Source organism: Acomys minous, assembly GCF_964271855.1.
Source record: "Acomys minous genome assembly, chromosome: 2".
Lineage (NCBI taxonomy): Eukaryota > Metazoa > Chordata > Mammalia > Rodentia > Muridae > Acomys > Acomys minous.
The window spans coordinates 5,593,027-5,608,021 of record NC_140484.1 but is presented as its reverse complement, the minus strand read 5'-3'; the positions used below and the strand labels follow the sequence as shown (position 1 = coordinate 5,608,021).

General features: G+C 47.7%; 1 protein-coding gene across 5 annotated transcripts in view; it reads left to right on the top strand.

Moving 5' to 3' along the window:
• VTI1A (vesicle transport through interaction with t-SNAREs 1A) overlaps window positions 1-14,995 on the top strand; it is a 318,332-nt gene that overhangs the window by 241,265 nt on the left and 62,072 nt on the right. Inside the window, exon 9 of one of the 5 annotated variants that reach the window (XR_014774705.1) lies at window positions 9,211-9,372. The exons of the other annotated variants lie outside the window; for them this stretch is intronic. The gene's annotated coding sequence lies outside the window, so the exon portion shown is untranslated. The remainder of the gene's footprint in view (window positions 1-9,210; window positions 9,373-14,995) is intronic. 5 annotated transcript variants of the gene reach the window in all.

Below are 14,995 nucleotides of genomic sequence, written 5' to 3'. Positions count from 1 at the left end.
TTTGCTTCTTAGCATCTCTTGTGATCCACACAGGCAGCTTTTATAGCTCATGAAAATAAAGACAAAAGTTGCTCTGATTGCCACACAAGGCACCAAGGGACCTCGTCGGACAGGTCAGAGTGTGCAGTGTCATTGTCTGAGGTGACCTTTGTCTTCACAAACAAAACCTGATAACCCAGGTGTCACCACCTTTTTAAACACAGGCAACACAAAGGGCCAACTTAGTGATAATTTTCAAGTACACATTTCCTGGAAGAGGAGAAAAGAAGTAGTCATTCTGAGAGTTGAGCTGGGGCTCTGCTGCAGGTCCCTCAGTGCTCCCTAGGACACTGACTGCTTGTTGGAGCAGTATCCTGACTCCCCCATAAGAGTCAGCTGGCAGCTGTTTGATCATGGCAACTACTCCATTTGTCTGGCACTTTATGTTGGTGGACTCTTTAGAGTCTTCACAATGGCCAGAGATGCTTTTACTGTCCCCTCTGTCAGCGAGGGCACCGAGGCTCTGACCATGCTGCCCCAAAGCCTGCAGCTCTTCTGTCTCAGGCTTAGCAATCATGGCGCCCCTTACATTTTCTCTCTATTTTGGCTTTAGGCTTTTGGGGTTATTTTTCCTTCTTAATGGTTCAAAAAAGAGCCCTGCATCACCTTGATGAGAAAGTCCCGAGCCACATTTTACCCTGGAACTCAAAGGAGCTGTATGCAGGAATAGAAAAGCCACTGTACAGTCACAAAAGAGGTAATGATTAACAAAAAGGGTGACACTTTAAAAGGTCATGACACAGGCCTCTGTTTCTCATGGATTAGCATTTCTGACACACCTTAAGTAATGTGTTAGGATCAGCAAAGACAAACAAGTGCAGACATCCATCAATGGTTGAAACCTTAGAGAAGAAAAATAAGAAAATAAACGCATTTTCACAGCTTTGAACATCTCTACTTCTCTTTACTGTGCTAATAATTATAGCAGTTGGCATTGTGGGCCTTTTCTGGACCAAGTAATGTGCCCACCACTAAATGTCAACAATCCTCAAAAGACAGAAGCTGCCATCTGTCCCCATTTACAGTTGGAAAATCTGAAACTATGAGGCTGAGAAGTTACACCCCCATGTAGAAGCTGAGGAGGACTTCCACGCTGTGTCAGAACATGTTCAAAGCATGCAGGAGAGTCGATAACAAGCTGCCTCAGTGCTTCCCCAGGCAGCAGCCAGGCCTCCTCTGCTGAGGTCCACGGCTGCTGACCCAAGAGCAGCAGCTGGAATGCAGGGCTCAGGTCAGTAGGGAAGGGCTCTTGTTACCACCCCTCACAGTCTGACTTGTATCCCCAGGACCCACAGGGTGGAAGGAGAGAACCAACCTCAAGTTGTTCTCTGGTCTGCACATGTAGAAGCACACATGCACAGGCACACTGTGGCACTGGCACATGCACACGGAAATTAATGAATACTTGTCTCTGCCTCTGATTCTGGAGAGTTCTTCCAACCTTCTTTGTGGGTAGAAAACTCCATACTCCCCGGCCTCAGAGTTCTGAAGCCAAGGACCAATCATCCAAACCTCAGATGTCTTTCTCTCGCCAGCGGCATTACCAGGTAGAGCTCTTTGATTGGTGTCTCTGTGGCTGGGTGTCCAGAGGGCACACTCCTCAGCAGGAGGGTAGCACGATACTGATGGCACTGAAAAAGCGTGGCTGTGCTCTGGGTGGCTCTAAGGGTAAAGTGGGCTTTGAGGGAAGAGAGGTCCCATCCCTACGTGTGCAGCTTCTCTGCATCCTGAAAGGTTTCACCGGATCGCCACATTCTCATGTCTGCCTGTGCACACTGTCTCCCGGGAGGAGGGGGGCGCATCCACTTGTGCGTACTGTCTCCTGGGCGGCATCCGCCTGTGCACACTGTCTCCAGGGAGGAGGGGGGCATCCGCCTGTGCGTACTGTCTCCTGGGCGGCATCCGCCTGTGCACACTGTCTCCTGGGCGGCATCCGCCTGGGCGCACTGTCTCCCGGGGGCATCTGCCTGTGCGTACTGTCTCCTGGGCGGCATCTGCCTGTGCGCACTGTCTCCCGGGGGCATCCGCCTGTGCGCACTGTCTCCTGGGGGCATCTGCCTGTGTGCACTGTCTCCCTGGGAAGGGATGGGGGGGCTTCCGCATGCCCTTCTTTAGCCCTGCCTTGTGTTTGAGCCTGTCAGTCCAGAAGAGGAACTGTGTACAACTGTACCTCCTCTCCTTCAGATAGAGTAAGGGATAGTGAGGGGCCAGCTTGCTTGAGTGTCGCTTCCTGCCAGTTCACTAATGCATAGAAGGACTCTGACAGGGGACCTGTGGACACTGCCCGTTCACCTTCTGTCTTCCCCAAGGCTAAGCATGTTGTCTTCCTGCTCATACAATTTGTACCTCTAATAAATTTAGGGGTTTGATTTTGTTGCCTTTGTTTTTCATCCTTTTTCCTCTCTTCTCCCATGCCCTGCTCTCCACCTCCACCTCTCCTCTCTGCTCCTCTTCTATCTCTCTCACTCTACCTCTCTCTTTTTTTTTTCTTCAGAGCAGCGCTCATGTTCCGAGACTGACTTCAGACTCACTATGTTTGTAGCCAAGAAGCCTTATGTTCCGCCTTCACCTCCCAGGAGCCAGGCTCACAGCTGTGTGCCTCCACACCCAACGTGCGTGGTGCTTTGGTTGGAAACCAGGGCTTAGTGACGCTAGGCAAACGTTCAACCAACTGCCAACTGAGCTATATATAGCTCCACCCTTTTTCTTTCCTTTTCCATCTCATCATTTTTATTTCTCCTCTTTTCTCTCCCTCTTTCCATCCTGTCCTCCACACTTTACTTGACTAACTTATATCAATAAACCCAGTGGGAAAAGCAGTTTCTTCAGCAGCCTCATCTCAGCCCGTGAGCAAACGTAAGTCATTAAAGACATGACAGGCTAGGAGGACAGTGGGGCTTGCAGTGAAGTGTGCTTTAAAGTGAAAATGCTACTGTAAAGAAGAATCTTTTATTTCCCCCCCCCCTTGGGATGGTCTAAATAATTTATGCCTAATGCCAAAAAATTACATGGAATTAGTCTGGGTAATATATGCTTTCTGTTCATTGTATGTTTTAAAGTGACTAAGACACTTAGGTTTTTCAGTGGTAAATACCTGCCTTCCTTGTTGCCCTTAGGTCTCCTCACGTCTGTCTTCTGTGGAGCTCATGTAGAACTCACACAGCACTGAAGGGGGTGAAAGCCATGGTCTTTAGCCTGTGGCAGTGGGAGCCAGCTTGCAGCTAGCCATGCGCGGTGGGGCTGGGAGCTGGCAGCGGTTTTCAGCACATCTTGGGCCATGCAGGGGCCCTGAGGGTCTTTTTAGTGGGTGTGTGCCTCACACTGAGTAATCCAGCCTAGTCTAGAACCTGGTTTTGTTTTGTTTTGTTTTGTTTTGGCCTGGCTAGCCTCAAACATGAGGTCCTTCTACTTTGGCCCGCCTGTTGCTGGGATTGCAGGTTTGCATCACCCCTAGCGGCATGACAGTGGGGAAATCATGTGACACAGCGCCGAAGAGAAGCCTGAAGGAAAGGTTATTCAATTAGCGTTTTGATATCACCCGTATCACGTAGACTAAAATGAATTTCTGACGTTTGTTTTTAATTAATAACTTCCACTTGCTTTTGGCCCAGGACTCCTCTGTGTTTATTCCACGTGGCTTTTTTCCCCCCAATTAGAGGGTAGATTTCACCCCTTTATCTTTGCAGGTAACGGATCCAAGACATTTTTATGTAAATGGACTAATTAATTGGTAGCCTTCATTTGAAGCTTAAAATAAAAGTAATCCTTTTTGAGAGGCATTAACTATTTTTTAAAGCCACAAACAATTCTTCCTTAAGTACCTTGTTGCACAATTAGAAATGAGCTGACAGCAGCAGTCATAGTGAAAGACAGCACCCCTTACCAAATAACCTGTTTTCTCCAGAGTGATTAAAGAAATCCCTTCACTAAGAGACTGCAGCAACCTCAGTCACTTGTTTAAAAAAAAAATCATATTTCCGGAAGCGCAAAGGTACATATTGACAGAGATGACATAGCAAATGGCACCACTTGGAGATTTGCTGAGCAGAAGCCACAGAGATGTGCAGTGCAGGCCTCATGGACAGGCCGTTGCAGCTGGGCTCCTTTGAGAGAGCTCAGCCACTCTGCTTTCCAGCCCTGTGATTTATGCAAATGGAGAAGCTTTGGCGGTCTCCACTTCCTGGCCAGGCCAGCATAATCCACTTCCTTCGGGTTCATGTGACCATGCAAATTTGAGCAGTCCTGAATAGTCCCGCAGGGGCTGTGCCTCCCGGTATTCTGGCTCCATTCTCTGTGCAGTGCAAGCATCCAGACTATGAATGGACAAGGGTCTAATTACTCACCACGTCTGTCAGATCAGACGCAGCTTGAGAATGAGGAGAACCGCAGACAAGCCCAGGCCTTTCTTTGCCATGTTCTTCGTGGCCGGGGTCATCCAGCTCTGTCTTCTAGGGAATATTTTCCACTGCTTATTTCATGACCCTTCTGGAAAACAGGGACTCCAGCTTTTGGAGATCCATTACTGGGCCAAGCACATTGTGTGTGGCCTTTGCACATGCTAATTAGTCTTCCCGAGGATGCTCTGAGCGCCAGGGAGCCCTCTATTCTCCCAGACCTGCTGCTGACCAATGCGAATGCCAGGAAGTTTTGCCTACTGCTTCCTGACCCTACACCCTCCCTGTGCATGCTCCTATACTTTCCCCACCCCATAATGTGTCTCCACATGACAGATGGACTGCTCACATTACCCAGGCCCGCCAGAGTTTGACATAGTAAAGGTGGAGGTTGGCAAAGGAGGGTGTACGTATAACAAACAAGGTTATTGCCAATTTACTTTTCCCAATGCTCTCTCCCATGAGCAGTGTGGACAAGAGCAAGGAGGGAGCCGTGCCCACTGGGGACCACACAGACACTAGGCTCCCTGAGTGGCCGTCTGCATCAGGCACCTGAACCACAAAGCACCACCGCTTAGCATAGTGGGTTCTTACTGTTTTGTTTTCTTTTAATTTGATTTCACTTTTATCTTTTTAAACTTAAAATTAATAAGTAAAACTACATAAAATTAATCATTTTGGTTTTGTCTTAGTGGTTTCATGTGGGTTTTGTTTGTTTTTACCTTTTTATTTTTATTTTTTTATTTATTTATTTTCTTTCTGAGAGAGAGAAATAGAGCATGAAGTCAGGAGACAGGAAGGTTAGGAGGTCCTGGGAGGAGTTGGTGAAAGGGGTTGAGAAAGAATATGATCAAAATGTATTGTGTGAAAAAAAATTAAATAAAAAAATTTCAATTAACTAAGATTTAAAAGTGGACTATTGAAGACATTTGCAGTGTTAGACAGCCGCTACGTCTCCCCAGTTCCCTATGCCCACCCAGGGCCTCCCCATCCCCACCAGCTGCTGTCTCTCTGGATTCTCCTCTTCCGGATAATGCGTAGACTGAAGTCATAACAGTTGATGGCCTTTGCCACCGGCTTCTTTTGCTTATTGCAGTGTGGGGAGGGGCGTTTGGTTTTGTTTTAGTTTCCCTGAGGAGTTGGAGCCGGGTGTGCGGACGTGCGTGTTTGTCCTTCGGCCCCGCTCTTCTCTTCATCGGGTCTCCGGCTTGGACAGTGTCGTCACCACTCTTTCTCCTCTGTTGTCTAATTTTTTCCCTGAGGTCTGTGGAGTCTAGCTCTGAAGTAGCTCCAGTCAGTTCAGACTTCCACCCTGCCTGCTGCTGCCCTTCTTCAGAGACCATTCATTCTCCAGCCAGCCTTTCTCAAGCAAAGTCACCTCTAACCATGTCCCTGCCTGCTCAGTTCTCTCCAGTGCCCCTCCTTTCTTCAGAATGGACTCCGCCGGCTCTCGTTACTACTGCCTTGCAGACGAGCTGTCTACAACACGCACCTCCCTCTGCCTCTTGGTCTCACTCACTAACTCCTCTGATCCGCTCTGGTCCTTAGACTGCTCAGGGTCTCTGACACATGCTGCTCACTTGCTCCTTTTGCGTGTCCCATGTCCTCCCCAACGATGCTGCTCCTCCAAGAATCCACTCAGCCTCTGCAGCTGCTGCAGCTCGCCGTCCTCCTGCTCTGCGGGTCAGCGTAAGCTCGCCTCTCTAGCCCTGGTGTCTGGGCGAGCATCCCACCTGAATAGCCCATCTGAAATTAGGGGTTCTTATAAGTCGCTGCCCGTTGCCCACCAGCTCTTGTTCCCCTAGCTTCATGTCTGTAGTAGCAGCAACTGCCGTGTGGGCCTCCAATAAATAATAAGTTGCAGGATTTAAATTTTCTTCTCCGAAGGAAAAGGTGTGGCTCAGAATGATCCCAGTCCTGGACAGACCCCTCTAAGGTACGGTAATAAGGCTAACTTCATGTCCTGGTTACTTTGGTTTTTTGTTGAATTTACATTACCACAGTGGTTTACTAGTTTCGATCAGTAGAAAATGCAACTATATCGCCCCACCACACCACCACCTCCCCATTATATTCATTACAAATCTCAAGAGTTTTATATTCAGTTGCCAAAACTCTTCTTTGTAACAAATTGCACAGGAGGGTTTTGGGGGTGTGAGCTAAGGCTGATGGATCGGGGTCAGCGCTGTGCACTTGCTGTGTCTGCTCTCCAAGAAGGCAGATGTGTGGCCCACTTGGAGCAGGCGCTGTTCATTGTTCCCCGGCTCTCCCCAGCTCTCCAAGTGGACGGCTTTAAAAACAATCAGCGGCATTCTTCTTAAATTAAATGCCAAGTAAACAATGCAAATAAAACTATTTTTCTTGGGGAGACAAAATTGAAAATCTGCAACTAATTACAAATTGGCAAGGCCCGAGCCGACAAATAGCTGAACCCTCTACCAATGTATTGTTTACAGCTGGGTTCAAAACTGACTTCCTCACCCCCGCCATCCACAAGTTATTAATCAGTGCTGTGCCAAGTCCTGGCCCTTACCTCCCCAAAATTGTCATAAACATTTAATTTTCAATATGGGCTTCATAAACAAAGCTGTTAAAAATGAGAGGAGGCTTAATTGGTCAGAGCATACGAAGCCCGTTCACAGAATCTGGTGTCCTGTTCTTTCTCTACTCAGCTGAGCTGAAATTAATATTCTGTCAATATGGCCGTGGAGTTCCCTATGGCACTCCAAGGGCTACCAGACCTTCCTTAATTGAAATTCTGGTGGAAAGCAGCCTGTTCATGGATCACAGAGAAACAGGGTCAGGACGTAGCTTTGAGGTGCTACAAGTGGGAGACAGAATTTATAAATGGCTTTATTTGGGATGATCATACTTAAAAATACGTACTGAAAACTGAGGAAGGTGAAAATGCCGTTTCCTGAAATGCTGTTTCTTCTTCTTCTTCTTCTTCTTCTTCTTCTTCTTCTTCTTCTTCTTCTTCTTCATTCGTCTGGCCTTTCTCTTCGGTTTCACGTTAATGCCTCTCTGAAGGAAGACTTCCCCCACCCTTTTTAGTAATGTCTGTGTCCTTCATTTGATCACCCTGAGTTCCTGGAACTGGGGTATAAGTCATACAAACACGGTGCTAAGATCTTGGTCTCCCCTCTAACCCTGTTCCCTACAGCAGTCCGGTGCCCAGTGTGCTAGATTTTAATATATGTGGGGTGGGGATGGGCTGACGGGCAGGCGGGTGGACGAAGTAAGTGGAAGGAGTGAGCTTGTGTGCACTGAGACAAGCAGAAGAGCTAAGGCCAGAACCGAAGCCCAGAACTGAAGCCCAGAAACATGCCTGTGTATAACTGTCTCTTTTGATAGGAAGCCAAAGTCTGGTCTGAGTTGCAGAGCTGGAGAGATCTGTACATGCATGGTGCATTCTGAGAGATGCTGCGAGCAGTGCCACATAAGTCCTCTTCACCTTCACAAAGGCTGCTCTGAGGGACATCAGTGAGACCCTTCTTTGTAACCCCCAAAGGCCTGACTCAGGCCTAGTAGCTAGAGATTACCTTACATATGCTGGGATGAGGTGTCTCCTCGCTGACAGAACTGCCTCAACTAGAAAGCAGAGAGTAGGCTGATGGTGGCAGATATATTCATAAATACAGAATACTTACGAGGATGCTTGCAGAGGTCTGCGGGCATCACGTGTGCTATGGCTCCAGATGACATCATGGTCTCTTTTTGTCCCCAAACTCTACAAGACCACAGTGATCAAGCAGGCAAGACATTTATTAAATACTTGGAGATTCCCATGAGATTCGTTATAATTCAGAAGACAGTAAAGATGACACATGTCCTAACAAAATAACCAGGCCGCACCTTTAAAGGCTTTTTTCCGGTTGTCTGTTCCCTGGAAAGCCTTAGATAGGGTCTGTGGTATTTTAAGTACCCTGTGGGGAAGGGGCCTGCATTTCCAGCAGGTGGCAGGGATGGCGCGGAAGGTCTCAGTGCAGCCCTGCGTGCAGCCCTGCGATCTGAAGGCGAGGCTTCCTCAGAAATAGAACAAGAGCCCCGCGTCCGCGAGAAGACTCAGGTAGGGTCGCTGAGGCCTGCAGTGATCTTGGCAAGCTGTAGCTGGTTAAGTCCACTTGTCCTTTCAGGACATACTTCCGGAGATCAAAATACATCTCCAAGTGCATAGCCCGCCACTGCTGCATGGCTTGCCTTGAGGTGCCTTCTGCTTTCTCTGCCATGGTTGCCTTGCTGCCTGAGCCATTGACTTGGTGCCTTCCAGTGGGTGTGAGGGAGAGACGGGAGCTCTCGTGAAGATCTGACCCTTGCAGGCAGGTCCTAGTGTGGCAGTACGTGTCGAGCAAGTCCACGCAGGTCCAGGAGTCATGTTTTGTCTGGTTAACGACACTTGACTTGCTCTTGCACCATAACCAAGTTCTTATCCTTGTCAGTGCTGCAGCCTGACACAGTACTGCGAAAGGAGGGTGAAATGGGAGTCTGGATTTCTCCCCTGGGTCCTGGCCAAGCAGGATTAGAGTTGTTCTGAGGAAGACCAGGCGAGTGTGCAGCTCTGAAGATGATCTGAGACCCTGAGTCTTGCCCGGGGAGTACAGCCCATTCCTTTCACCAGGCCTCGGGCATGACCACCATTCTTCCATCACTACTTCCTCACGCTCCTCTATACCCCATTTATCAGTTGATATGTTCTAGAACATTCCACGCCAACTTGGCTGTCCTCCAAAATGTGAGCCCTGAGGACAGGGACTGTTTCCTCTTGTTTTATCTCCAGGTGTTAGTACAGTGCTTGGCCCAGAATGGAATGCCTGAGGAATGCTGAGTTGGCAGGTGGTGCACTCAGGAGACAGGGACAGGAGCCATCCGCGATACACAGCAAACTGAAGCCAGCCTTGGCTACATGAAACAATGCCTCAAAAGGAAAGGGAAAACAAAGGTGGGAGACACACCTACACACTTGCAGTGTTGCAAGTAACATCTTGTGGGTGGAGAGAAAGCAAGAGCTAGAGCTGAGAGCGAAACTGATCCGTTCTCCCTGATTAAACAGTGACAGCTTCCGCTCTCTCACCCACCTGCGTCTTAATGGTTATTTTCTTACAAGGCTCTTGCCTTCCCAGTGTGACAGAATTCTGTTTGCCTTGGACTGAGCGCTGGCCTGCTTTAGGTTTCCAGCAAGGCAGGAGAGGCAGTTTTATGCTGTGGCAGCAAGCCAGCAGCGACAGCCTGGGGAATCCCTCCCAGAGATGTGCTACCTTCTCTGGACCCCGAACTATCTATAACTGAGCAGTGGCCCATTCAAACGAGCTGTTCCAAGGCCTGAGCTGGCCTGCAGTGGGTTCCAGATGCCCTGCCATGCATATGGCCCTCCTAGGGTCAGCAGTGACAAGAGTGGTGAAACGGCATGCAGCTGGGCCCTGGTTATATTTCCTGACACCTCCCTGCCCCGTGGTGACTGCTCATCCACATTCTGCCTGTCACCTTGTCACACTTGTCTAGGGACTCAGCAGTCACATGTGTAGAGAGCCTGTTCCAGGCCCTTTTTCTGGGGAAAGCTCAACTTCACTTCCTCTGGCCTTATCAAACTCTTTGTTTCCAAAATTGTTAAGCAGCCATTGGGGGAAGGGGGGGTTTTAACTCAGCTCTCCTGTCCCTCCCCCTTCTAGGCTGAGTACCTCAGAACCGTAGGACTTATAGTGAGAGGCTTTTGAGTTTTGTCTTCTGTTGTTCAGGCTTTTGGCTGCACCATCTCTGCTTCAAGCTCAGCTTAAAAAAACATATGGCCCCAAATTCTTGAATGCCACAGAGGTTCTCCCCCATGCTACGAGACTTAGCAGATGAAATACGGTTGTCCGAACCTCTTTTCATTGACCGTCAAAATAACAAGCAGTGTCTTATATCTCAACAGAGACACTCTTTTCACTCAGTTATTCGGGAAAGAATGTGCCGTTGTCTCTGCTGTAGGTTCTTGTTTTATTTGTAAATTGTGCGTGCTGAATGCTACGGAATACTGAGAAGCCACACACCCTGGCTTGTTAGTTGACACACAGAATGTGTGATTACAGATTGTTTGAACAACAGTGGACCATTGAACTGCCATCCAGATGTGTGTGGAGCCAACTGTGGGAATGTCCACAGAGGAGGGCTATCTTTCTTGTTGCTAGGGCCAGTCCCCCAGAGAGTAGAGAAGCAAGCGTAGAAGCAACTCAGCACAGTAATTGCAAATGGCTTTTCAGAAGGAAAATTGATCCTTGTTTCAAAAATTATTTTAATTAAGACTAAGTTCATTCTCCTAAAAGTCAACCCTACAAAGAAAATATCAAACAGCAACAAACGTATGTAGCTTGAATAGTTTGTGCTCCATTTTTCAAATATCTGGAAATCGAAAAGACTCTGATTCACCATAAGTCATCCCAGGCTTCATCTATGGCTGGGGAGCTCCTGCACTCCCATGGGTCCTGCTGCAGGTGCCCGCCACCTGACCACAATCTGCTGCGGGTGCCGGCCACCTGACCATGATCGTAGGATAGGAGGGCAGTAACACTGCCCAAAAAAATGAATAGTCAAGTCACAGTGTGATGCCTGGTACACTGGGGTGGCAGAGATAAAAAAGACAACCAGCAAGCACTATTAAGGACTTACTAGAGACGTATAAGAAGAATTGGGGCCACCTAGTGACTGTTAAGAGTGCAGAAAGGACTGGAGAGCTGGCTGTGTGGCTAAAGTGCTGCTGAGCAATCATGAGGAGCTGAGTTTGAATCTCTAGTTCTCATTAGCGCTCACATCCGAAGCTCAGAACCCTTCGGAGACACATGGGCGATGGGACGGGACGGGAGCCACAGAGGAGGCTTGTCTCCAGCAAGTCGGAAGGAGAGGACAGGCCCCTGGGGTTGTCCTCTTGCCCCTGCACCCATGCAGGACTCAGACATGCAGATAGAAAAGAACGTAAAGCAGAGTCATTGTTTGGAAAAATGAACAGTTGCTTCACACACGAAACCTTGAATTGCTACATAACCCAGCATTTTCATGTTGAGACAAAGGAAAACATTTGTTCCCACAAAAAAAAAAAAAGTGTGCATGAATAGTCATAACATCAGAATGCATAGTATACAAAATGTCCGTCAACTGCTGAATGGACAGATGTGGCAAGTTACACACCATAGCACAATGAAATGAGACAGACACGCAAGGCCACATGCTGCATGGATGCATCTCAGACATACCGAGACCCCACGGCTCCACAGAGACGGAGCAGCTCGGTGGCTACCTGCCCCCGGGGGCTCCAGGAGAGAAGGCAGATGTGGGGTTTCTTCCCTGAGCCTCGCGCATGGTAAGCATGTGCTCCGCCTGGGGGTGACACCCGCCCTTGGGGGTTCTTTCCAGAGTGGTGATATTCTAAAATACGCTGTGATGCTGGTGTATAACTGGGCAAGTGCACTGACTTCAACCTTTTAAATTTTAAGCCTTGGGCAGAGGGATTGCATGGTAAATGAGTTATACCTCAATAACTGTTGAAAAATAACAGCAAAATGACATTTTCAAGCAAAAAAAAAAAAAAAGTAATGTATTGGAAAGAAATTTTTTTAAAAACTGAACCTACATGGGAATATCTTAAAATCACACAACTGAACTTTTTCGGTGGCGTGAAAGAGAAGAGAAAATGGTTTTAAGTTTAGCAGCTTATCTCTTCTTCTTTCTCTGGAAAGATCTGTCATCTGACAGTGTCAACACTTGTCTTGGTGGAATCTGCTGCAGTGAGCAGGCACCCAGCCATCAAATAGCTACATTTACCGTTGTGCGGTAACATGCCCATTAGCAATGCATATTGAAATCTATAGTTTTTAGCCTATTTTAAATTCTGTGTCAGGCAAGTTTAAAAAATTAAATAGTGAAACATCAGGCCAGTCACAGGAAACAAGGACAGATAGGAAATCCTCTCCGGTTTCTGTCTGCACACCACTTTCTATAGCGTAAATCTAAAGAAAAACTTGGAATTTCCTGCAGAGTGATTAATTGGCTGGCGTGGTGACATACAGGATCCCTGAGCTTGACCTTGCAGGTAAAGGCTAACTGGTATGTTAAGTTGATTACACAATTTCCGCTAAATATGTTGACAAGTGGTGTGCACAGTTGCCTTGACCTTTGCCCTTATAAATGCACATTTATAAATGGCTTGCTTTTTAAGCCAAAGCAATCCTTATTTAGATGTGGCAGGTCTTGAGTAAATAGGCTGGTATGCACCCCTGGCTGCCTAACTTTAGCAGCCAAGCCTCATTGTCAAGTCACTGGAAGGGTTTGAGGTGACCGGAGTCACACAGAACAGCAAACCCCAAAGTGTTCTCCTCACTGCAGTGTGCTGGCCATGTTTCCTGTGAGCTGTGTGCGATGCTCCAGAAGCAGAGGCTGCTGAGTGGTTTGCAGTAAACGCACGACGAGTAGGTTTGACTTGAGTGTTTCTTATAGCTCACTTTAAAAACAAAACAAACAAAACCAGCTTTTCGTTTTTCTTCCAAACTCAGATGGAGAAATTTTTTCAGGTTCATTTCTATGCTATGAGCATTTTCCTAAGAAAATAATGTACTCTTAGGTAGGCTAGAAGATCTTGCTGAAGGTATTTTGTGTTAGAGTGCACCTCTTGGTCTTACGTAAGGAGGAGTTACAGCATACCATTATAAAAGAGCAGGAAGTGCAGCCTCGGGTAATAAATCAAACTGCTATTTCAGAAAACAGCTGTTTATTTGTAGATTTATACGCTGAACACCTTTCCCAAGCCTGATATATCGTGATTTGATGAGCAAAAAGAGATTTGCCAGCACCGTTGATTTACCTGGAAGCTATCTGCACGAGGCTCTTCCTGAATGAGTTAACCAATTGGAAAATGAATTGGGTCTTATGTGTATGTACAAAGATAACACTGTCCAGGTCAACAGTGTGAGAAGCCTTGAGCTGGCCTGGAAAGCAACTCTTTCAGGGCTCAGGGTTTCCTGTGGCCCTCAGTAGCGCGGGTCATGTGCTGCCCTGAAACACTGCAGAACCTCCACAAGTCATCCCCACTCACTAACTCTTACCTAAGAATAGACGTCCCGCCCGAAGCGTTCACTGCGCTGAGCCCTGAGTCATGCAGTGGTCCTTTTCCCTCGGGTCTGTAGCCGTTCACTCTGGCTGGCTGTGGGCTTATGGGAGGGCAGGACCCAGCCCTGCCATGGCGCTGCTTCTCCTGAAGTCGTAGCCATTCCTCACTACCAGCATTCTCCTCTCTCTCCCTTTTTTTTTCTGAGCTTGCCAGCACCCTGCTAACGTCCATGCCCACCCCCTTGCCTAGAGAAGGTTAGGGTCTCCTGAGGTTTGAATTTAAACTCCACATGAAAAACTCAAGTTTGTGAACTTCCTGCTGGTGTGGAACAATCAGAAAGGTTTCTGCTGCCTCTTAGTTTTCTTCTTTCTGAGGGCCTTCTTAAACTGAAGTATTTCTGAATAAAATCTTTTAGAAGTAAAACCTTCAGACGTTATATAATGAACAACCACTTTCCCACTTACACTTAAGAATTAATCTTTTACACAGCACAGGAAGCTCCTGGTCCAACCTGTAGACTTTGAAAAGACCAAGTGTGCACACCCTGAAGATACCCAGAACCAAGACCAAGGCTGCCCTGTGCGAGGAGGGAGGGCAGAAGACTGGCATTCGCAGGCAGGAGAATGTGCTCTCCCTCAGTTTGTTTTTCTTCTTCCAAATATGCAAACCCTGGGAAATAGCCAGTATTCAATCACTTAACCTACAAAATGGCAGAGTTGTGTGATCCAGCCTCATACCAGGGAGACAAATGGCCTTCGCACATCACAGAACAACTGAAGTTAAAGCTGGCATCTAGGCTTTTCACTCAGCCGCAGAACTGGCTTCTCTACCCAGAGTGTCTTTCAAATTCACACTTCACCCTCTTGCCACAGCCAAATATATTAAATCAATCTGAGTAAAGTTAAGTCTGCGTAACAATTTAAAATAGTGGCATGTTTATTCGCTATAGAACTATTAGTGTTTGGGGATAGAGTATTATCCACGTGCCCACTGTCAACATGGACTGTACAGCATATTAGCTGTCAATATGGGGTATAGAACATATGTATTGTGTTCCCTTCGGAAAATCCCAAACCTCGTCAGTTGGGTGTGGCTGCTCATACCTGTCATCCCAGCACTTCAAGGTTAGCCTGGGCTACATAGTAAGTTCCAGGCCAGCCTGAGCTAAGAGGAGAGGCGGGGAGAGGGAGAGAGAGGGCACACTAAGGAAAAGTGCCCTCCCAAGTTCTCAGTCTCAGATGTGTGAGGCACAGATGGACAGCAGGGCTGGCCCTCTCAAAAGGTAGGGAGCCCAGGACTCCTATGTTCATCCTTGTCCTTATGGCCTCCCCGCCATCTATCTGGCTTCCTGCTTCTGCCTCGTGCCTGTCCTGTGCTCTTGGCCACTGTGCCTTTCAAAGCCAGATCCTATCTGTGTGGCTGTACAATGTGGTCCCCTACCTGTACACTACCCCCTCCCTAGAGGTTTCTTCCTGTAAACCAGCCACAA